At 44.2% G+C, this 24,915-nt stretch overlaps 2 long non-coding RNA genes across 2 annotated transcripts in view; both read right to left on the reverse strand.

Moving 5' to 3' along the window:
• Positions 1-24,915, reverse strand: part of LOC139186589 (uncharacterized) — a 58,204-nt gene that overhangs the window by 21,655 nt on the left and 11,634 nt on the right. The gene's annotated exons all lie outside the window — the stretch shown is intronic.
• On the reverse strand, positions 15,369-20,462 carry LOC139186588 (uncharacterized). The gene is made up of 3 exons (XR_011570221.1): positions 19,085-20,462; positions 18,547-18,611; positions 15,369-18,459 (listed from the first exon to the last, which is right to left on the reverse strand). It is a non-coding gene; the product is annotated as an uncharacterized lncRNA (long non-coding RNA).

Here is a 24,915-nt window from a genome sequence, read left to right on the forward strand (position 1 = left end):
ATGTAAAACTGTCTTTGTTCACAAATAAATGACTGTTTACATAGGAAACCTTAAGAAATCTGCAAAACATCTAAAACTAATAAATAAATTAGCAAATGTGTAGATACAAGAACACTATACAAAAATCAATTGTCTTTATATTTTAGCAATGAAACATTGGAAAGTGAAATGAGAAAAGCAGTTTCATTTACTCTGTCAAAAAATATTAAATACTCAGGAATAAATTTAACAAAGGACATTACCTCTACATTAAAAACCTCTACATCAAAACTATATTAAAATTACACTAGACAGTCTCTTCAATAAGTGGTGCTGTGAAAACTGGACAGCTACAGGTTAAAGAATGAAATTAGAACACTCCCTAACACCTTCCCTTGTGGCTCAGCTGGTAAAGAATCCATCTGCAATGTGGGAGACCTGGGTTCAATCTCTGGGTTGGGAAGATCCCCTGGAGAAGGAAAAGGCTACCCACTCCAGTATTCTGGCTTGGAGAATTCCATGGACTCCATGGGGAGTATAGTCCATGGGGTCGCAAAGAGTCAGACACAACTGAGAGACTTTCATTTCACTTCACTTCACTAACACCGTAGACAAAAATAAACACAAAATGGATTAAAGACCTAAATGTAAGGTCAGACACTATAAAACTCTTAGAGGAAAATATAAGCAGAACACTTTTTGACTTAAATCACAGCAAGATCTTTTTTGACCTACCTCCTCGAGTAATGAAAATAAAAACAAAAATAAACAATGGAAACTAATTAAACTTAAAAGCTTTTGCAAAGCAAAGGAAATCATAAACAAGACAAAAAGCCAACCCTCAGAATGGGAGAAAATATTTGCAACTGACAAGGAATTAATCTTCAAAATATACAAACAGTTCATGTAATTTAATATTAAAAAAAAAATTAAAGTGTGCTTCCCTCACAGCTTAGTCGGTAAAGAATCTGCCTGCCAATACAGGAGATGTGGGTTCGAGTCCTGGGTTGGGAAGATCCCCTGGAGAAGGCAATGGCAACCCACTCCAGTACTTTTGCCTGGAAAATCCCATGGATGGAGGAACCTGGTAGGCTACAGTCCATGGGGTCACAAAAAGTCGGACATGACTGAGTGACTTCACTCACTCATTCATACAAAGAGCTCATGCAATTTAATATTAAAAAAAAAACTCAATCAAAAAATGGGGGAAAGAACTAAATAGACATTTCTCCAAAGAAGACAGATGACCAACAAACACATGAAAAGATCACTAATTATTAGAGAAATGCAAATCAAAACTATGGTATCTCACATAGTCAGAATAGCCATCATCAAAAAATCTATAAACAATGAATGCTGGAGAGGGTGTGGAGAAAAGGGAACTCTCTTGCACCATTGGTGGGAATATAAGTTGATACAGCCACTATGGAGAACACTATGGAGGTTCCTTAGAAAACTAAAAACAGGACTGTCATATGACCCAGCAATCCCATTCCTGGGCATATACCTAGAGAAAATCATAATTCAAAAAATACATGCACCCCAATGTTCACTGCAGCGCTATTTACAATAGCCAGGACATGGACGCAACTTAAATGGAGGAGTGGAAAAAGATGTGGTACATATATACGATGGAATGTTAGCCATTAAAAGTAATGAAAATATGCCATTTGCAGAGGTCAAGGTTCTGGTTTTTCCAGTGGTCATGTATGGATATAAGAGTTGGACTGTGAAGAAGGCTGAGCGCCGAAGAATTGATGCTTTTGAACTGTGGTGTTGGAGAAGACTCTTGAGAGTCCCTTGGACTGCAAGGTGATCCAACCAGTCCATTCTGAAAGAGATCAACCCTGGGATTTCTTTGGAAGGAATGATAATCTGAAACTCCAGTTCTTTGGCCACCTCATGCGAAGAATTGACTCATTGGAAAAGACTCTGATGCTGGGAGGGATTGGGACCAAGAGGAGAAGGGGACAACAGAGGATGAGATGGCTGGATGGCACCACTGACTCGATGGACGTGAGTCTGAGTGAACTCTGGGAGTTGGTGAGGGACAGGGAGGCCTGCCATGCTGCGATTTGTGGGGTCGCGAAGAGTCGGACACGACTGAGCGACTGAACTGAACTGAACTGAGGTGGACCTAGAGACTGTTATACAGAGTAAAGAAAGCCAGAAAGAGAAAAACAAATACTGGATAATAGCGTTTATATGTGGAATCTACAAAATGATACAGATGAATTTATTTGCAAAGCAGAAATAGAGACACAGATGTAGAGAACAACTGTATAGACACCAAGAGAGGAAAGGGGAGGCAGTGAATTGGGAGACTGGGATTGACAGGCGGCCCTAGTGGTAAGGAACCTGACCGACAATGCAGGAGACTTAAGAGAGGCGGATCTGATCCCTGGGTTGGGAAGATCCCTTGGAGGAGAGAATGGCAACCCTCCAGCATTCTCGCCTAGAGAATTACATGGACAGAGAAACCTGGCAGGCTTCGGTCCATAGCATCGCAAAGAGTCAGACACGACTGAAGCCACTTAGCACAGCACATACACAGTTGTCTATGTATAAAAGAGACGGCTAATGAGAACGCCTACTATATGGCACAGGGAACTCTACTCAGTGCTCTATGGTGGCCTAAATAGGAGGAAATCAAAAAAAGAAGGGATATAGCTGATTCAATTTGCTTACAGCAGGAACTCACACAACATTATAAAGCAATTATATTCCAATAAAAATTAATTTAAAAAACAGAGTAAAGTTACACTAAATACTACAAATACTGAGAGAAATTAAAGAATATCTAAACAAATGGAGATATATACCAAATATATCAATTGGAATACTTAGTGTTTTTAACGTGTCAGTTATCTCCATATTTAATGCAATCTCAAACATAATCCAATCAGTCCATTTTGTAGAATTTGACAAACTGATTCTAATATTTATATAGGAATATATAATATTTATATAAAAATACAAAGGACCTACCAACATCCAAATCAATCTTGAAAAAGGACAAATTGATGGGAATTTGCTGATGATCTAGTGGTTAGGACTCAGCCCTTTTATTGCCATGGACCTGAATTTGACTCCTGGTGGGAAACTAAGATCACACATGCCAAGCTGCACAGCCCCAGGGGACTGGATGGGAGGAAAAAAAAAAAATTGGAAGAAGACTAACACAATTTGACTTAAAGAATTACTATGAAGTGACAGTAATCAAGGCATTGGGTCAATGGCATTTGTATTGTTTTTGATTTTCAGTCACTCTGTTGTGTCTGACTTTTTTCGACCCCATGAACAGCAGCACACCAGGCTTCCCTGTTTTTCACCATCTCCCAGAGTTTGCTCAAACTCACGTGCATCGAGTCGGTGATGCCATCCAACCATCTCATCCTCTGTCATCCCCTTCTCCTCCTGCCTTCAGTCTTTCCCAGCATCAGGGTCTTTTCTGATGAGACAGCTCTTCACATCAGGTGGCCAAATTATTGAAGCTTCAGCTTCAGCATCAATCCTTCCAATGAATACTCAGGGTTGACGTCTTTAGGATTGACTGGTTTGATCTCCTTGCAGTCCAAGGAACTCTCAAGAGTCTTCTCCATTACCACAATTCAAAGCCATCAATTCTTCAGCACTAGCCTTCTTTATGGTCCAACTCTCATATCTGTACATGACTACTGGAAAACCATAGCTTTGACTACACAGACCTTTGTCAGCAAAGTAGTCTCTTCTTTCTAATACGATATCTAGGTTTGTCATAGCTTTTCTTCCAAGCAAGCGTCTTTCAATTTCATGGCTTCAGTCACTGTCCTCAGTGATTTTGGAGCCCAAGAAAATAAATGTCATAAGGACAGACAAATAGCTCAGTGGAACAGAGTAGAGAGCTCAGAAGTATATCCTTATTTACAAGGTCATTTGATTTTTTAATTATTTTAATTTTTGGCCACTCCACTAGGTATGTGGGATCTTAGTTCCCCGACCAGGAATAAAACTATTCTCCCTACATCAGGAGCTCAGAGCCTTAATCACTGAATGGCCTGGGAAGTCCCTGGGTCATTTCAGTTCAGTCCAGTCCCTCAGTCATGTTCGACTCTTTGCAACCCCATGGACTGCATGCAGTATGCCAGGCTTCCCTGTCCATCACCAGCTCCTGAAGCTTGCTCAAACTCATGTTCATCGAATTGGTGATGCCATCCAACCATCTCATCCTCTGTTGTCCCTTTCTCCAATGAGAACCACATGAACAGTATGGGTCATTTTATTTTTGACAAAAACCAAAAAAAACAATCCAAAAAAGAAAGGAAGATGATTTCAATGTATTTTCCTGAGACAGCTGGATACCCAGAATGGAAAAATAGTGACCGTCAACCCTTACTTCCTCACACCTTGTACAAAAGATACATGAAGATGACTCACTGACCTAAACATAAAAGCTAAAACTATAAAATTTCTAGAAGAAAATGTAAACTATCTTCTCAACTAGGGATTACACTTCTTTGGCAGGTTTCTTAGGGAAGACTTACAAAGCAATAATCATTAAAAAAAATCATAAAAGAAAAAATTATAAATTAGATTTATCAAAATGTAAACTTTCTACTCATCAAAAGACACCTTTAAGAAAATGAATACACAGCTCTCAGACTGGAAAAAATGCACAAAACATGTAGCTGACAAACAACCAGAGTAGTCAGAGTATATATTTTTTAAATCCTCCTGCAACCAACAATACTAAATTTTAAAGTCTATTTTAAAATGGTAAGAACTTTTAAATGATTTAACAAGCACTTCGTGAGAAAACATATGAGTGGCTCATATGCACATGAAAACACGTTCAACATCTTCAGTCATCAGGGAAAAGCAAATTAAAATCACAATGAGATCCCTTTGCATATTTACCAAAATGAATATATTTAATATATGTTAAGAATGTGGCGTGATCAGGACTCACCTCGTGTTGAGGGGAGTGGAAAATGATATGTTTTGGGGGAAAGATCCATCAGTATTTCATGAACCTAAACATGTACCTACCCTATGACCAGCCATCTCACTCCTAGCTATTTACACAAGAGCAAGAAAGCACACGTCTACAAAAAGACTTTTACACAAATGTTCATAGCAGCTTAATTCATAATACACAGAAAATGAAAACAGCTCAGAAGAATGGATGAACACACTATGATGCGGTCATAAAATAGGATACTACTGGGACTTCCCTAGTGGTGCAGCGGTTAAGAATCTGCCTGCCAATTCGGGGGATGTGAGTTCAATTCCTGGTCAGGGAAGATCCCACATGCCATGAAACAGCTAAGTCAGGGCACCACAAATACTGAGCCCTAGCTCTACAGCCCGTGAGCTGCAACTGCTGAACTCATGTACCACAAAACTGCTGACGCCCAAATGCATAGAACTTGTGCTCTGCAACAAGAGAAGCCAACTCAATGAGAAGCCCCATCACCACAAGGAAAAGTAGTCCCCTCTCCCCTCAGCTAGAGAAAACCCAAGCAGAGCAATGAAGACCCAGTGCAACCCATAAATAAATTAATTTAATTTAAAGAAACAGGATACTACTGAGCAATGGAAAGGGACAAACAATATAAATAAATCTCAAAATATTATGAAAAGTGAAAATTTTTTTTTCTAAAAAGTGTTTATGCTATATTTCATTTAAATGAAATTCTAGAACAGAAAAAATCATGAAAAATTATTGTCATGAAAAGATCAGAACAGTGGTTTTTTTTTTTCCTGGGGGCTCGGGATGGGATTGCTTGGGAAGGGTCATGAGAGAACTTTCTGGGGTTGATGGTAATGTCCTATAACTTAGTTGGGATTTGGAATACAGAAGTACAAACATTTGTCAAAACTTGTTGAAAGGTACTTGAGATTCAAATGATTCATTTTATATAAATTATATCTGAAAAAAAGCCTGTAAATAAATATTGAACAAAAATTAGTAATGTGACACTAAAGTGTGTAGAAGTAAAGAGTACTGAAGTCTACAATCTTGAAATGCACCAAAAATAAGATGGATTGATAAAAGACAAATGAGTAGCTGGTAGATGGGCAAATACAGCAAAATTTCACTGCAAATATGATTGATGGGTGTATCAATGTTAATTGCATAATTCTTTCAATTTATCTATATATTTTACATTTTATAGAAAAAAAAATTTTTAGTGAAAAAAAGCCATAGCATCTCTGACCCAACAATTTCACTCCTGGGAATCTATCCCACAGCAGTGAAAGTACTAGTCTATAAGAACAGATGTATAAAAACATTTATTGCAATGTTCTTAGTGACCAAGAACTAGAAGCAAAGTGAATATCCATCAATCAGTTCATCTGAATCAAGTGTGGCATAACCATGCCATGGGCTACTACGTGGACGTTAAAAAGATGAATCAGAACTCCTCTAGACAGTTAAAAGGAATTTCACTGAGATATTGTCAAGGAAGAAAAGTGTGAATATGATCCTATTTTTTTAAAAACCAATCACACACTGTATGGGATTGTACGTGTAACAAGAAAGATACTGAAGAACATGTATTAAACTGTTAACACAGCTTATAGGGAGAGGCTGAGATAAGGTGTTGAGTGCCGCTGCAGGGTTAAGGGGGAAATCTTTGATCAAAACAGCATTAGGGAATTCCTTGGTAGTCCAATGGTTAGGACTTGGAACTTCCACTGCAGGGAGCATGCATTTCATCCTTGGTCAGGGGAACTGGGGAACCAAGATCCTCCATATCTCAGTACAAGGCCAAAAAAAGAAAAAGAAAAAATGTGTATCATTGCACTTAAGTTAAAGTGTCTACATGTACACCATGAGTGGTACCTGCAGAGGTGCACAGAAGGATGGGAGCCAAGACGTGCATAATCATCAGTCATCCCAGGGTGGTAGAATTCTTAGGTAACTCTTATTTGCTTCCTTTTGTTGGAAGGAATGGAGAGCCGGGAGGAAGGAGGCTTTCACACGTTCCTCATCCTCACCTCCCAATTCACCCCTCAATCCTGCTCCAACCCCATTCTTGCCAAGTCCTTATCTTATTTGACTCTCCAATATTTCACTTGTTGATCCTGTCTCCCTGAAATACTCTTTCCCACCAACTACCACAACACCCTGGTCCCCACCCCTGCCTCTCTGGCCTTCACTTCTCCCATCAGCTTTGTGAAATCATCTTCCTCTCCCCATCCTTCCCACCATTTCTCTCTGGATTTTGTCCTGGGACCTTTCCTTTTCTCGATTTATAATAATTACCATCTGTCTGCGACCATCTCCCAAGCTTCTCTCTTGTTGCTCCAACCAGACATCTCTATTTGGATATCCCATGAGCTCATCAAATCAGCATGGCCAAAACTAACTTTATCATATCTCCCCCCAAATCTACTGCTTCTCCTCCTGCAAGTCCAGGCTCTGGATACTGCAGACATCACTGCCCACCCAGTTGCTCAAGCCATCAGCTTGAGTATCATCCCTCACTTGTTCTCACCCCCGCATCCAGTTACCCAGTGCTGTCAATTCTACCTCCTGAAAGAAAGTGAAGTCGCTTAGTCGTGCCCGACTCTTTGTGACCCCAAAGACTGCAGCCTACCAGGCTCCTCTATCCATGGGATTTTCTAGGTAAAAATACTGGAGTAGGTTGCCATTTCCTTCTCCAGATCTTTCTGACCCAGGGATTGAACCAGGGTCTCCTGCATTGTAGGCAGACGCTTTACCATCTGAGCCACCAGGGAAGTCCTCCTGGGTCTCTCTCAAATCCATCCTCCTGTCGGCGCCTCTACTACAACTGCCTTGGTTCAGGCAGTGTCTCTCTCTTCTAAATGACTGAAACAGCCTGGTAACTCATCTTTCTCTCCACTGCCTCTCACTCAATTCCCACAGAAACCAGAGAGATCTTTCTAAACCACAGATCTCATCACATCATTTTCTTGAGGCTTTCCCATTGCTCTTAAAACCAAGATCAAACTCTTTAATCATGACCCCTTGGTTTAAGGATATGCTCAGCCTCCCCCAACACACATCACCTCCAGTCCCTTTCTTCCATCTTCACCCCACACCTAAGGAGGGAGAATATGCTATGGGGCCAGGCTCAAGGTCTAGGATGCTAAGCCAGCTAGGGCACAGATTGAAGAACTGAACATGTGGCAGAGGTGACTACCTGTCAGGTGGGTGAAGGTGGAAGAGAGTGGAGGCTGCTTCTCCTAGAGGAACAGCTTGCCCTCTTTCACTTGTCCCTCTGACACTGTCAAGAGGTTGGGCAGTGAGCTGGTTGGAGGCTACTGACCACAAGGAAGAACGGCTGGAGTGGGGATGAAGCCGCTTTTCTCTGGCTTTAAGGAAAAGCTTCTGCTCTGACCTTCTGAATGTCCTCCATGTTAGTTCCTAACACTAGAATATCAGAGCTTGGACCCAAACCCAGAGGGATCCTTTGCTACTGACCCTCTTCTGCACATCCACAGCACAGTGCTGGGCACAACTGTTTAATGTAATCTTATTCGTGTGCAGCACACCTGTCCCCTCAACTCTGTGGATGAGAAATGTCACCTGCCACATCAGTAAACAAAGGATGTTGTAGCCATCAAGCCAGCAGCCACTGCAGCCACCCCTGACTGTGCGCCCTGATGGGATTCAGGATGGAGAAAAGCAGGATTCTGGCCCTAGATAGCTAAAATGCACATCAAAGGAATGATTTCAGTGAGCCCAGGGTCTTGCATCTTCTCATATACAGGAAAGCTTTAAATTCATTAACTTGAGATGTCTGGTTTGCATTAATTAACAGTCATCTTTAGATGTTCTAACTACCTGGTTTTTGTTGCAAAACACGTGTAAATCCTGGCTCCTCCCTTGCCTCTTTGGAGCAGTCCCTCAGAGCTATCTGAGAGACTGTCTTCTGGGTTTAATTCCTCCGTTTTGTCTGCCCAATAAAGCATAATTCTTGGATTTTTTTTTTTTTTTCAGTAGACAGCCCCAAGCTCCCCAGCCAAAAGATGAACCTGAATAGGTTGGAAAAACTGAAGTGAGGAAACAGGAAGGCTGCAGGCTGGTCAGAGGGGCTTCCTGCCCTTGGAGTGAAGTGAAAGCCACTCAGCTGTGTCCGACTCTTTGCGACCCCATGGACTATACAGCCCACAGAATTCTTCAGGCCAGAATACTGGCATGGGTAAGCGTTTCCCTTCTCCAGGGGATCTTCCCAACCCAAGGATCCAACCCAGGTCTCCGGCATTGCAGACAGATTATTTACCAGCTGAGCCACAAAAGAAGCCACAAGCCTGCCCTTAGAGGTGTCCCCGTAAGTGCCACATACTACCTTCATGGTCCACCTACGCTTTTAGAGCTGGCCTTGCCAGTCACTCGCTGCATGACCTTGGCCTCATACCCTGAGCCTGACAGAGGGGAGGTGGAGGTTACAGGGCTTGTGTGTGTCTGCTTTCCAGAAAAGTCCCAACTTGAATGCTTCCTAAAGAATGCTAGCCCACTTTCTTTGGAAACTTCCACATTTACATATAAATTGCTACCTAATGGCTCTGCCCTCCTTTATCTTAGCTCCAGGTTCTAATGAGCTGGAAAAATGGTCCTGAGCTGAGGAATAATGAAGCTCCCAGGCTGGGGAAGGAAGAAGGCATGGTTCTTCCCCTCTCTGTGCCACGGGAAAGCCAAGGAGGGATGGATGGGGGGAAACATGACGGCCCTCCCCACTGGGACAGCTGCCCCACTGTCCCAAAGGAAGGGGAAAAAAATTTTTTTATAACGGTTTGAAACTCGGTGGAAAATCAAGCATGAAAATATGTGAAATCCACTACACAATTTGTGAAAAGCGAGTCATAATTCTATTTGTTCTGCCCAGTGTTCACATCTCAAATTTTTCACCCAGATAGAAACTAAAAATAAAGATGAACCAGGAGCGCCATCTGGGGTGAAATATGTCACTACCTCTGCTGCTCAAACTTGGAGGTCTGTGCAGACCCTTGGGGTGGGTGAGGCATGATGTAAAGTCCCCCTACCCAACACACATACACCCACACAACCTCTACGGGGTGCCAGGCTCCTCTTAAAGCACTTTAATACATCCTTGTATTTGATTTCCACAACCTCTGCTGGTCCGATGCCCATTTAAAGATTGAAGACAGTAAGACAAGTCCAGTTAAATAACTGTCCGGCTTAGGATGCAAGCACAGGTCTCTAATTCTGCCCCCCAGGTTCATTCTTACTTTACTGCTGAATGTGTTCACCAGAGCAAGGTTCTTAACTGAGGTCCACGGACAGAATTTGGGGGCAGGGATGTGGGGTGGAGGGGGGTCATGGCTTAAAAAAAAAAAAACTGACATTTTATTTTCTCCTACTTCTAATTGCAATTTAATACTTCCTTATAATCTGAATGTGGGCAACAAATCAGTACCTGTAACTCTGTCACCAACAGAAGTTATGGATGTTTTCATATCCTATTGTTGTTGCTGGTATCTCAAAATGTCATTTATGGTCATCACTATTTCAAAATGTCAGCAGTTATTTGGGCCTATGACAAGATCTTGTAATTTAATGTGTTAATAAAGAAGCACTGTGGTAGCCAGGTGGCTTCTCCAAAAAAAGCTCTATGCAGTATTTGCTGTGTGGTATAAACACTCCAACCATTGCAAGGATGGCTATGTTCAATGACTGGTTTGCAAATTTCCTGAAAATTTAACAATTATAAGCAGGGACAAGATGGTTTCAGCACACCCTTGGCACAGAAGCGGATTTTCCTGGACCTGCCTGCCTCCCTCCCTGTATGCACCTCTCTTTCCTGAAACCCCTTGTGGCCTACAGTATGATGTTAATGACAACAATAGATTTTAAACATATATATTAAATCCTTTCTCTGTGCCAGGCATGTTCATAAGCACTTAACATGACATATCATTTAACCTAGCAATGATCTGTTGAAAAACTTCATACAATTTTTACAGTTGCATGTGAGTTAAGTTTTGTTTGGGGCAAAATGAGGACTGCAGGTAAAGAGACAGCTCTGAGATAGCTTTGAGAAACTGCTCCCAGGAGGTAGGCGGAGGAGCTAGGATATGCGGAAGTTTTGCAACAGAGGGCAGGTAGTAAAGAACACCAAAAGATTACTGTTAATTAAAGAAACCAGATATGTCAAGTTAAGGAATGTAGCTCTTTTCTATGTTTGGGGAAAGATGCAAGAACGTAGGTTCACTGAAATCATTCCTTTGATACATATGCTTCCTCTATCTGGGGCCAGTATCCTGAGTTTTCACATCTTTGAGTTTCTTCAGGACTCACCACGGGGAGTGGCTGCAGTCTGGTGGCTGCTTGATGGCAGGTGTTCTTTCCTACCTGAGTTCCCTCAGGGCTCACCAGTTCACTCTCCATGGTGGCTACAATTGCTGATGACTGAGACATCATTTGTTTACTGCTATGGCAGGAAATATTCCATTCCTCGGGTCTTATAAGGCAGATATTATTGGAATGGGGTGGGGGTAGGGGAGATTTTTGCACACTAGACACATTCAGTCATATCTGGAGATATTCTTCATCGTCATAACTGAGTTTGCTACTGGCATCTAGTGGGTAGATGCTGCTAAATATTCTACAATGCACAGGATACACACATTACTCAACAAAGAATCATCTAGCCACAGATATCAATAGTGCTGAGGTTGAGAAATCCTGTATTACTTTGAGTCCCGTTTTAGAGATGGGAAAACTGCAGCCCATAGATATTAATTTGCCCAAGTTCACAGAGCTATCACACAGTAAGTTCTCAGTGAAGACTAGTTCCTACTCCCTGAGTTTCCCTTACCAGATGCAGGGAAAGGAGCTTACTGAAAAGAAAGCAGCCTACTGGGGTTAATCCTGGAGATGGAGCTTGGTCATTACATTTTGGAGACTCCAACTTCAGCCACTTCTAAAGAAGGAGAAGGAGACTTGGCCCCAGAAATGATTCCCAGAGTCGATCAGCCAGATGGCCCACTGTGCTGGCTGCAAAATATATTTGAGAAAATAAAATGGAAAGGGGAAGTGCTCTTCCACAGATATTTATTAAGCATCTGCTATGTGTCACCACTATCTAGGTGCTGGGGATAGTGTAGGAAACAAAACAAAAATGGTTCCCATAAAGTATACAATCTGGTAGAGGGGACAGGAAAGCAAATTAAAAATGGGTTGAAATAATTAAAATAGATGCTGTGAGGGAAGCAAATGAGGTGCTGTGAAAAATAAATTTAGGGGGACTCTCTTTTGATAGGGTGGTCAAGGAGGACTTCCCTAAAGAGGTGACATGTGGGACTTCCATGGTGGTCTAGTAGTTAAGGCTAGTGGTGTTAACTAGTCACTAGTTAAGATTGGTGGTCTGCCTTCCAATGCAGAGGACTTGGGTTTGACCCCTGATTAGGAAACTAAGCACTCACACGAAGAGAAGCAACTAAACCAGTGTGCCGCAAACTAAAAGCCTGCATGCTGCAACAAAGACCCAGTACAGCCTAAATAAATGAATACACGAAAGGCCTATGTGGTCAATTACCATTAAAAAAAAAAAAAAAAGCGGTCACATGTGAGCTAAGACCTGAAGGTTGAAACGCAAGTCACGGGAAAAGAGGGTAGAAAGAGGAAAACCAGGAGAGACTAGCAGGGCAGGTGACGGGATCCAAGGAGGGGAAGAGTTGGATATATTCCAGTCATCAAAAGGAGGTCGCTTTGTGACTGGAGGACAGAGGAGAGGAGAAATTCGGGACCTAAGAGGTCAGCGGGGGCCAATTCCATGCTGGGTGTTTTAAGACTATGTCCCATGCACCTTTGTGTGCACAACACGCAGAACAAGCGTGACACAAAGTAAACTCCAGGCTGGGGGGACTAGATAAGTGAATAGACCTGGGGGTGGGAAGGGACCGTAGGCACATCAATGGACACCTGGACCCTCTTCTGCTCCCCAACCCACCTCCCTTAACCCAACACTTCTGCTGAACCAAGATCCCCAGATGCCACACCCAGGGCCCAAAACACATGAGTGTGTGTATGTGTGTGTACAGTAACGACAATGATCAAATCAGCAAACGGTATTGCAGACATCTTCAGCTCCAAGGTCATTCATATCTGGAGAACCCACACACCTCTTTCCTTAGAAAGCTGCATTAATACTTAGTCATTTGGGGAGCTGCAGCCCACTTATGCCTAATCACTGAACTGTTGAATAGCAGTGGGATGGGCTGGATTAGCTTTGCTGAGCAGGTTAGAAATCCAGTACTAAGCTCTGTACATGGAAGTCCAGAATTCTGGAACAGGGAGGTTCAGCTCAGAGGGCAGGTGACAGCAGGAAGTTGGGGAGGCCAGGAGTTAGACAAGGAAAGGAAACAGATATCCAGGGAACACTCAGTCTGTGCAGCTGCTATGTGAAGCTTTCATCCCACCACTCCCTTCCTTCCCCATTGAATCAAGAATGTTTATTATCTTAAGAGGAGTGCAGACACCACCTGAAATAAAGAGGTCATAGTTTGAGTCTTTCTAGAAACAGTAGTCTTAGAACCTGGCTATGGAGGGGGAAAAAAAAAAAGTTTCTTAATTCCAGAATCTTCCTTTTACATATCAAGGGAAAAGTCTAAACCTGGAGTTTATCATAAGTGATTGGGAGATGGGATTCAGGAAAAGAAGTCAGGAAAGTTACCACCCCACTGGAGGCAGGCAATCTCTTTCATATCTGGAGGTGGACCCAAGGAAGGAGGGAGACTTGGCAAGAATGTGAATAGGAGAAAGACATTGACTGGGCTCAAGGATCCGGTGCCCTTACCTCTCTCAGCCCAAAATTAGAAGGTAAGAAAATAGCAATTCCAGTAGGCAAGGGGATAAGGCCGTATCAGAGGGAGTTTTGCTTTGCTGATGCTCTAAAAGGAGACTGTGGGACTTCCGTGGCAGTCCAGTGGTTAAGACTCTGCCTTCCAATGCAGGGGGTGCAGGTTTGATCCCTGGTCAGGGAGCTAAAATCCCACATGCCTCACAGCCAAAATATCAAAACATAAACTGAAGCAATATTATAACAAATTCAATAAAGACTTTAAAAATGGTCCACATCAAAAAGCCTTTTAAAATAAAATAAAAGGAGACTGCCTCAGCATACCTCCACACCCACCTGGAGCAGCTAAGATGGTGAAGAAAGATAAAGTAGCCATCAGGATTTCATCACAGAATTGGAGCTTCTGTAAGTGCTATGGGAACAAGATGTTTCATATTGGAAGAACTTACACAGATGTGGGAGGACTTGGGAAAGAGAAGGGAAGGAAGTGAGGGGGGCAGAGAAACAGGCACTATGGTGTCTGCTGCACATACTGGCGTGTGTTGTAGTGCAGAGCAGAGCTTGCAGGGAAATCCAAGAAGCCGTTCCTGTCTGCTAAAGGGAGCCCACAGAGGGAGCCTCACTGTGGCAAAGAAGATGGAAAAAAGAGGACAGTCTTGAGAGATGCTTGGAGGTGGGCGTGAAAGATGAGTAAAGGGAAGGAGAGGAGCCACAGAGGACCCCAGATTTCTGGCTCGAGTTCTGAGCAGACTGAGTGCAACCTACCAAGATGGGGACGACAAAGAGGCTGCAGCAGGACCAGAATGACAGGGAGACGGGTGAGGTATCGCCTCGGGCACCAGATATAAGGGTGTGCCAAAAACTCAGTAATCAAGACAAATAATGTTCCAGTGCAATATTTTTTAATCAAAATGAATGCCCCCCAAAATCCATGATTAACAAGATCACTATTACTGATTTTTTCTTTGCCTCTGGCTTCAATGTGGCTTGGCACCGTTACTGATCTGTCTATATTTAAAATTCTGATATTTTGTTCATTGTAGATTTTTTTTTTCTTTTGCATTCACTCCATTTTTAAAAATATTGCATTAAACTATTTTTTGGTGGCCATGGTTTTTACTGCTAAGTCACTTCAGTCGTGTCCGACTCTGTGCGATCCCATAGATGGCAGCCCACCAGGCTCCCCCGTCCCTGGGATTCTCCAGGCAAGAACACTGGAGTGGGTTGCCATTTCCTTCTCCAATGCAGGAAAGTGAAAAGTGAAAGTGAAGTCGCTCAGTCGTGTCCAACTCTTAGCAACCCCATGGACTATAGCCTACCAGGCTCCTATGTCCATGGGATTTTCCAGGCAAGAGTACTGGAGTGGGGTGCCATTGCCTTCATGTTTTTTAATGCCCCCTTAAATGTTGTACCTGGTACAAAGGCTTCACTCACTTCACCCTAGTCCCAGCTCTAAGAAGTAGGACTGAGAAGAGGTGGTAAACTGAGATGCAGTCTTGGATATATACAGAGATTAAATGAAAGGGCATATGTTACATGCCTGGACCAAAGCAAGTCTCTTTGGGTGCCTGGTGCAAATTCACCAGGCCTTACCACTTCAGGGCCTGCCAGTTGCCAGCACCCGCATTTTCTGCCTGAGGACTGTCTTAGCCACCAAGTGCAATAGGCTAGAAGCACTGGGTAGTTAACTCCCCCTGCAGCAGCCCTCAACCAATGATCCACAAGAGTACAAATAGCCCCACTCTCTCAACCTCCGATGGGGTAACTTTAAAGTGTACATGTTCCAGAGTCCTCGGGTGAGATTAAACTCCAACATGAACAATGTAATTGGCTTAATAATACACCTTTAAGCTCTGTCCCTTCCCCATCTCACTTCCCTTCCCTCCTACTGGTGTTTCTGAGGATTGCCTCTCAACTAAACTCCATGGCCTCACATCCTTGTCTCAGAGCCTACTTCTAGGACAACCAAACCAAGATCCACATGTGTCCTCCTTTCCCTTACCCTCATCTCTACAGGAACATGGAATATTCTGCACATACTTGGAATTCTGAGCATGCCCTGAGGGACCCCTGACCTCTGTGCACTCTCCTGGGAGGGAAGTCAGTAGGGGGGTAATTGCCAGCCAGCACTGAGAGGCCTGGATCTGAAATGCTCTCTGCTGTGTTTCTGTAATCTCTGCACCCTGAGTGGAAAAATAATTGGCAGATACCTTTCTCAGTCATTAATTCTTCACAACCAACACTGAGCCCTTGGGGCAAAAGCTGATTGTCTGCCGTTACTGCCAGCATGGCCCTGAATTCAGAACAGGAATCGTGACTCTCCCCCTCACTCTCTTTACAACCACTCCTCTGCCCTGGTGCCATCTTCCACCCACTCCCAGAGCCCAGGAGGGACCAGAGAAAGCTGTTGGTGCAGACTGAAGGCAGGAAATGGCCCTCCATCACTCGACTAAGGGGTTGAGTCAAAAATCATGGAAGCTGGAGAGTTTATGCTTCCTTTTTAGGAAAAACTTTTTCCACATTCACACTTTTTCCCATGATCTCCGTTTACACTTGCAACAACCATATGCACTAGGTATGATTATCACGCCCACTTTACAGATGAAAAGGCTCAGAGAAGGCAAACATGTTAGCTTAGATAACAAAGAGAGTCTCTCTTTGACTAAACTTGAATCAAGTTTCTCTGAACTCTCTTCCCAGCTAGGGCCTGATTTGAAGCTTCTGTGTTCATTTCTGCTAACATATACAATTTTTGCAAGAATCCTGCCAAGTTGGTTTAGCTAGAGCTCCCCACCCTAGATATCTGATCACATTCAATATTTGATCAGGTTCCCTCATCTTCTACCATCTCACAGGCGATGACTAATCACCCTGGCCTGCCTTCAACAAGAATCCTGTTAGGTTGGTTTAACCAGAATTTCTCCCTTACTCCTGATGTTACTGCTCCATAATTTTCCACTTGTCAACCTGACACATCAGGCTCTTTGGCTGTAAATTACTTGTTTTCCTTACTATATTCTGAGTTGAGCTGAATCTCACTCCCTACAACAAAACCCCACTGCAGTAGCCCTTATGAGCTTGGGTGCGTGCTAAGTCACTTCAGTCATGTCTGACTCTTGGCGACCTTATGGACCACCACACTCCTGTGTCCATGGGATTCTCCAGGCAGGAATACATGAGTGGGTTGCCATCTCCTCCTCCAGGGGCTCTGCCTGACCCAGGCTCTCACTGGCATCTCTTTCATCTCCTGCATTGGTAGGCGGGTTCTTTATCAGTAGTGGCACCTGGGAAGCCCAGTAGTCCCTATACTTATTTCAATGTTCCCCATGAATTGAGTCTGCTTTCCCGATTTTTTTTTCAACAAGTGTGGTGAATAATTTTTTTCCTTCAGCATAGGTCACAGGATTTGGACCCTGGTCTGCTTGATGACAAAGACCATTCTCTTCCCAGTGTCATATGCTGTTTTTCTTCCTTCAGTAAATACTTCCTGAGCACCTACTATGCACCAGGCCCTATGCTGAGCCCAAAGGAGGACAAAGATGAGTAGGGAACATTGCCTCCCTCTAAGAGAGAGAAATAAAAACCTCCCCATTCTGCCCATTTTCAATTCTAGGGGCAGAGCTTCTTTTTTCCCCTTGTTTTGGCTGTGCTGGGTCTTCATTGCTGCATGCAGGCTCTCTCAAGTTGGGAGCAAGGGCTACTCTCTGGTTGTGGTGCGTGGACTTCTCATCGAGATGGCTTCTCTTATTGCAGAACATGGGCTCAAGGGCTCACAGTCTTAGCAGTTGTGGCACACAGGCTTATTTGCCTTGTGGCATATGGAATCTTCCCAGACCGGGGATGGAACCCTGCAATGGCAGGCAGGTTCTTAACCACTGGACCACCAGGGAACTATAGAACTTGTTTTTAAGACGTTTACATATACTCTATGGGGGCTTGAGCCTTACAAGGGTAAACTGGAGTAAACACAACAGAGATTTAGCTCACAAAGCCAAAATGTGCATTGCCTCACCCTTTACAGAAAACATTTGCTGACATCTGGTCTACCGGGCCATATACTGCAGAGAGATGCACCAATTTACTTACTTCTCAACTCAACTCTATGACCTTATCCTATAAACATGTCCATTTTACAGATGAGGAATAAGGCTCAGAGTCATGAGAGGACTTGGCAACACTGGCATAAAGTTGAAGACTTGGGTAATTCCCAAGCCCTCTACCCTTTCCTCCCAGACACGCCTCCAAGTCACATCCAAAACATTGATGGCCAAAGTTTTGAAACACTGACATTCACTCTTGAAACAGCCCACAATCCCCACCAGGAGTGGGCCATGGGGTCAGCCCTGGTCTCTACCCTCCCCATCTCCAGACATCTGCCAGGCTGCTCTTACAGCTGAAGTCCATCTGGTCGCCAACCCTGTATCGTGGTTTTCTCCAGCTGGTATCAAAAGGTCTTTCATGTGATAAACATACATTTATGTGCTAATACAAAATGTGAGGTCCCAATTAATTACTTCTATTGGCTTTATTATTGAATCTTTATGGGAAGGACAGAGGGACAATCACTGGGGTTGGCATGTCAGGGTGGGGCTGGTGAAGGCAACGGTTGGGGGGGTGGGGGACTTGAGTGTTCTATGTGACAGAAGTGCCCTAGATCAGTTCACAAGAAATCGACATCAATCCATTCTTAGCAGGGGAATACGCCCTGAAAACAGAGTTGCAAGGGGAGGAAAGTTGGTCAACCTGCACATGGCAGATGCTGAGCCAGCTGCTTCATCTTCTCAACACTCACCTGCACAGCCAAGGTCAGAGTGCTGGAAACACCTGTGCCTCTCTGCCCCAGAGCTTGATTTCTGGCTGCAAGAGACACTCAGCTACTAGGGCAGCTGGACGTAGCCCTCCCTCAACACAGCTAGCCAGCTGATGTACAGATTCCCCAGCTTCCTACCCCTCAGCTGTGAAAAAAAAACATTCTCTTCGCTAGGTTGAGGTGTGTTCTGCAGTGGCTCCCAGAGTCCCCGGGGGCATTAGGGCCCAGTGGCTTACTATGTCATCAGCCCAGTAACACACCCCTTATGGCTTTCTTCCCTTCCTTGTCCCGTATCTTCTCTCTCCTACCACTGTTTCCTGGTATCACCTCCCACATAAACTATTTGCACTTGAGTGTTGTCTCAGGGCCTCCTTCCAGAGGACTCCAAACTCAAATAAACACCAAGAATGTCACAAGCCATCTCATCTGATCTCACCACAGCCCTGGGAGTTGGAATCATCCCACTTTCCAGACGTGGAAACTGAAGAACTCAGAGAGGTTAAGTGATCAGAACTCTAACCTGACAGGCATCATCAGCAAAGTCTATAGAGTGCTCAAGAAAGGTTTACAGGGAGACGGGATTGGCGCTTGTCTTCTTGAGCACAGGTCAAAACTGTCCGAGACCCAGCTGAGCTCACTCTGCTCCAGCTACTACTCCCACCTCCAAGCAGCCATTCCCTTGGAACCCTCCATCAGTGAAGACAACTGGAATGGGATGGGAGACTGCTTCTAGAATCAGCCTGTCATAAACCATGAAGAACCAAGAGTTCTTAGCTTGCAGGAAGTCCATAGGGAAAAAAGTGGGATGGATGAAATCTGCATTTACTAAATGATAATAACCAACACGTATTTAGTGCCTACTATGTGCTAGGCACTGTTCTAAACACTTTACCATATAATAACTTTAAAAATTTTTTACTCTTTGTGACAGGTGCTATTCTTTTCTCCATTTTACAGACAAGGAAACTGAGGCACAAAGAGGTTAAGAAATGTGTCCAAATTCACACCCCAGCAGATGATAGAGCTGGAAACAGAAGCCAAGTGGTAGGCTACACTACAGGCATGTAAAGCTTGTGCTTGCTCAACTTCAAAACTGAAGAACTCAGAGTCAGCAACGGAGACATCAATGCTTTTACGGATGAAGAATCTTACATGTCTGAAGCAAGGTCCTGGAGTGACACCCCACTGCGTGCAGTCTGTACTTGGGGTGCAGTAGGGGACAGATCCACATCAGGTTGGTTCCTTGGTTACCAGGGAAACTAGCAGATTGGCACACACCTCACTGCCCCTTTCATAAGAACTCAGTTGCTAGCTGGGCCTGGGGCAAGTATGTAGCAAGGTCAGTCATGCGAGCAGGGTATAGATGAAGCACTGGTCCAGCAGGAGAATACAGAGAGCAAGAAAATAGCCACCTTGGGTGGCCTGACCATACACCAAGTAATCTGGCTCCCCAGATATGCTTTTAATACTTGTTGAAAGATAAATGGAGGCACATTAAAGAGTTTATATGAGAAAAATGGATCCAAATTAGGCAGCAACAAACCAAAAAACGCTCTCTCCCACAGGGTCATTGGAAAGGCTTATACAGAGAAGGAGCGGAGGAAAAGAAAGGCTGCAGCTTACAGCCTAGTTGGTTGTGATGGGTTATCCTTACATTTCCATTTCTTAACCTCTAGACATATATACCTGATTAGGTTTTGGTCTGCTTACATAGGGCACCAAGGAGTTAGAGCCACTTCAGCCTGACAGTGTTCCTTGATTAATTAATTTCCTACTCTCTTCACTACACTCTGCCTGTAGCAGAACCTGAATTTCTCCTAATGGCCTATTAAAGGGAGACACCCCAAGAGACAGCGCCCCCATCAGGCCTGGAGGGCCAGAGCTCAATTTTGGCAGAACGAATAGGAAGTTCAGCTATGTCGAGTGAGGTGCAAGGCAATGAGGGGAGGCTTAACCTAGGCTCTCTGGAAACAAAAATGGTCGAAAGCGCCGGATGGTCTTGGTCTTGTTCCATGTCTTTTTTTTAAATCATTTTTATTGATATATGTGTGTTTGTATGTGTGTGCGTAGGTCAGGAAGCAACAGTTAGAACTGGACATGGAACAACAGACTGGTTCCAAATAGGAAAAGGAGTACGTCAAGGCTGTATATTGTCACCCTGTTTATTTAACTTATATGCAGAGTACATCATGAGAAACGCTGGACTGGAAGAAACACAAACTGGAATCAAGATTGCCAGGAGAAATATCAATAACCTCAGATATGCAGATGACACCACCCTTATGGCAGAAAGTGAAGAGGTACTCAAAAGCCTCTTGATGAAAGTGAAAGTGGAGAGTGAAAAAGTTGGCCTAAAGCTCAACATTCAGAAAACGAAGATCATGGCATCTGATCCCACCACTTCATGGGAAATAGATGGGGAAACAGTGTCAGACTTTATTTTTCTGGGCTCCAAAATCACTGCAGATGGTGACTGCAGCCATGAAATTAAAAGACGCTTACTCCTTGGAAGGAAAGTTATGACCAACCTAGATAGCATATTCAAAAGCAGAGATAATACTTTGCCAACAAAGGTCCATCTAGTCAAGGCTATGGTTTTTCCTGTGGTCATGTATGGATGTGAGAGTTGGACTGTGAAGAAAGCTGAGCGCCGAAGAATTGATGGTTTTGAACTGTGGTGTTGGAGAAGACTCTTGAGAGTCCCTTGGACTGCAAGGAGATCCAACCAGTCCATTCTGAAGGAGATCAACCCTGGGATTTCTTTGGAAGGAATGATGCTAAAGCTGAAACTCCAGTACTTTGGCCACCTTATGTGAAGAGTTGACTCACTGGAAAAGACTCTGATGCTGGGAGGGATTAGGGGCAGGAGGAGAAGGGGACGACAGAGGATGAGCTGGCAGGATGGCATCGCTGGCTTGATGGACGTGAGTCTCAGTAAACTCCGGGAGATGGTGATGGACAGGGAGGCCTGGCGTGCTGTGATTCATGGGGTCGCAAAGAGTCAGACACAACTGAGCAACTGATCTGATCTGATGTGTGTGCGTTATGTGTGTTAGTTTCTCAGTCATGTCTGACTATGACCCCATGGGTTATAGCCCACCAGGCTCTTCTGTCCAAGGGATTTTCCAAGCAAGAATACTGGAGTGGGTTGCCATTCTCTTCTAGGGAATCTCTCCAACCCAGGGATTGAACCCAGGTCTCTGGCATTGAAGGAAGATTCTTTACAATCAGAGCCAACAGGGAAGCCCTATTATTGACATACAATTTATATACAATCAAATACACCCATTTTAAGCATCCACTTCAATGAGTTTTGGTAAATGTATACGTTTGTGTTCATACCACCATAATCATGACACAGAACTCACTCCAAAAATTTCCTTCCTACCCCTCTGCGGTCAATCCTCAACTTCAAACACCAGCCCCCTACAACCACGAATCTGCTTCCTGTCCCTTTAGTTCTGCCTTTTCCACAATATCACATAAGTAAACTCACACAGCATATAGGTGTTTGAGTCTGGCTCCTTCCAAAAAGTATGACACATTAATCCACATTGTTTTTTTTTATTGCTGAGTAGTATTCTATTTTGTGAATCTGTCTACCCATTCACCTGGGCTGTTTTTGCTACTGCTAAGTCACTTCAGTCATGTCTGACTCTGTGCGACCCCATAGATGGCAGCCCACCAGGCTCCCCATCCCTGGAATTCTCCAGGCAAGAGTACTGGAGTGGGATGCCATCACCTTCTCCGATTGGGATTGTATTGCTACTGCTGCTAGTCGCTTCAGTCGTGTCTGATTCTGTGCGACCCCATAGACGGCAGCCCATCAGGCTCCCCATCCCTGGGATTCTCCAGGCAAGAACACTGGAGCGGATTGCCATTTCCTTCTCCAATGCATGAAAGTGAAAAGTGAAAGTGAAGTCACTCAGTCTTGTCCGACCCTCAGCGACCCCATGGACTGCAACCTTCCAGGCTCCTTCATCCATGGGATTTTCCAGGCAAGAGTACTGGAGTGGGGTGCCATTGCCTCCTCCGGGGCTGTTTGTAGTTTGGGGCTATTATGGATAGAGTTGCTGTTTACATATAAGTACAAGATTTTCCTGGTTTTTGCAAAGATTTTCGTTTATTTAATTACCAAGTAACACATGAACACACTCTTCCTTTTATCAAAATAATAAGTAGAGTCAAAAGGAGGACTCCCTTGCACCTTGCCCTGGCAATGCTTCTCAACCTTGAACATGCACACAAATCTGCTGAGGAATCTTATTAAAATGCCTGTTATGATTCAGTAGGTCTGGGGTGGAGTCTGAGATTCTGCATGTCTAACAAGCTCTCGGGGAATGCTAATGGGAGGGAGGTCCACAGACCACACTTTGAGTAGTAAGATCCCAGGCCAGTATTTCCCAAGCATGGTCACTTGACCATGTGCTTTACAATCATGCAGGAGGATGTTAAAAATGCAGATTACCAGGCCCTGCCCCTCCCCCACTGACCCCATCTCTGAGGATAGAGTCTGCATAGCTTTGAGTTGAAATTATGCTCACCAGTGTCCAAAGATCACTGCTTTGGGACTGGTTTTTGGAGGGCCTGACTGGATCTGTCTTGACCCTGCTTATGTTGCCTGAGCCCTGCACAATGCCAGGACCATGCAAAATGCCTTTTAAAAGACTTACTTCCCCTCCCTCTACTAGGAGGTGGGTTTTATGCCCTGGGCACACTCCTGGATGCTTTCCAAAAGGTTCCACTCAGCTTTTCTGCCCTACAACGTTAGAAGGCCATCATGTGACGCAGCTTTTGCTGCCAGGATAAGAGCTGTAGTGATAAGCATGAGCACTGACAAGGCATTCAGGAATAAGCTTCAGTTTAAATTTGTCCAAATAACAGCAACAGTGGAACTAATGATGGGGAAAATGTCTGCAAACTGAGCTCAGTGCCAGGTGGAAGAACAGAAACCTTCGTGCAGCAGCCTCAGGGAACCTCTGCGAGGGGACCCACCCTCGCCTCTCGTGGGGCTCTGACAGGCTTGGAGCCCACGGCACTGGCTGAAGTCTGCTGTGGCTTCTGTAGTGATACTTCTCAGATTTCCTCCCCAGCTTCGTGCTCTTCACCCGACACATGGCCAACTCAGATCTTCCTCATCAGCACTTCTGTCTCCTGGCTGCCCCAGAGTTGGAGCACTGATTCTGTGTCCACCTGCCCAGAAGCCCTGGATTTCCATTCTGCCACCTTGCCTGCTTCCATTCACAAGCACTGATTGCCACAGTGGGCTGTTCCAGGAGCTTCTCAATGCCAGTTTGGTTCCATGCAGAAGGAGAGGCAGGGCTGAGTGAGGAATCAGACAGCAGCCACCATCTGTGCCAATAGGGGCCACAGCTCTTAACTGGCCCAGAGAAAACTGTGGCTGCAGCAGCAGTGGGAAGGTCCAGACAAACCCAGGGGGGTGAGCTTGAATCTGAGGGCAGTGCCTGAAGAGGGTCACAGATGAGTCTCAACACACAAACATTCAGCAGCCAAGGTGACAAACAGACTTGAAAGTAGCCCCAGGAAAGTTTTTGGGGAAAGTAGACATTTAGCCAAAAGAGAGGATATGAACAGGAAGAGGGTCTGCGTGCTGCCCCCAAATATCTGAAAGACCTTCGTGTGGGAAACAGATGTGGTTACTGAACATCCTCAGGGGCACGCTCAGGACCGGAAGGTAGACAATTCAAGAGAGCATTTTTTTCCCCCACTATCTGTAAAGAATTTAATCACAGTGTGAGATGCCCTAGAATGGACTTATCTGCCTGTTTAGGCAGTGAACTCTCCATCAGGAGAGGTGTTCAAGTCAGGGCCAGAAAACCTCTGGGTACGTAAGGGCTTGACAATTAGAAGGTTTGGACTCAGAGACCTTTAAAGATCTATCACTGAGCTTCATGAGGCGCGGATGAAGCAGCAGGTGGAATTTATCTAATACTGTGATAGCAAATAGCCACCAGGTGGCGACAGAGCCACATCGTCCCAGCCAAGGAGCAATTCAGTAACTTACAGAAACTTAATTGGAAGTAAACAGACTGATTTAAATTGACATTTATGGGCAAAATCTATGAATCAAATCCCAAGTAGATCTTTGGTCCCCAGCAGGACCTGGGAGCTCTAGGTTAAGGACGTTATAATCTTTTTTGAGAGAGGTAATCTTTCTTTTAATTTTCCACTGAAGCACCACACGCATACAGCAAGGTACACAAATCATAAGCATACACAGCAATGAATTCTCACCAATAGAGCACACCCTTATAACTAGCACCTAAATCAAGGGAAAAATATGGCCAGAGCCCCAGAAGCCTGTCTAGTCACTCCCACAGACCCCATACC

Source organism: Bos indicus, chromosome 13 (genome assembly GCF_029378745.1).
Source record: "Bos indicus isolate NIAB-ARS_2022 breed Sahiwal x Tharparkar chromosome 13, NIAB-ARS_B.indTharparkar_mat_pri_1.0, whole genome shotgun sequence".
In the NCBI taxonomy this organism is placed as follows: domain Eukaryota; kingdom Metazoa; phylum Chordata; class Mammalia; order Artiodactyla; family Bovidae; genus Bos; species Bos indicus.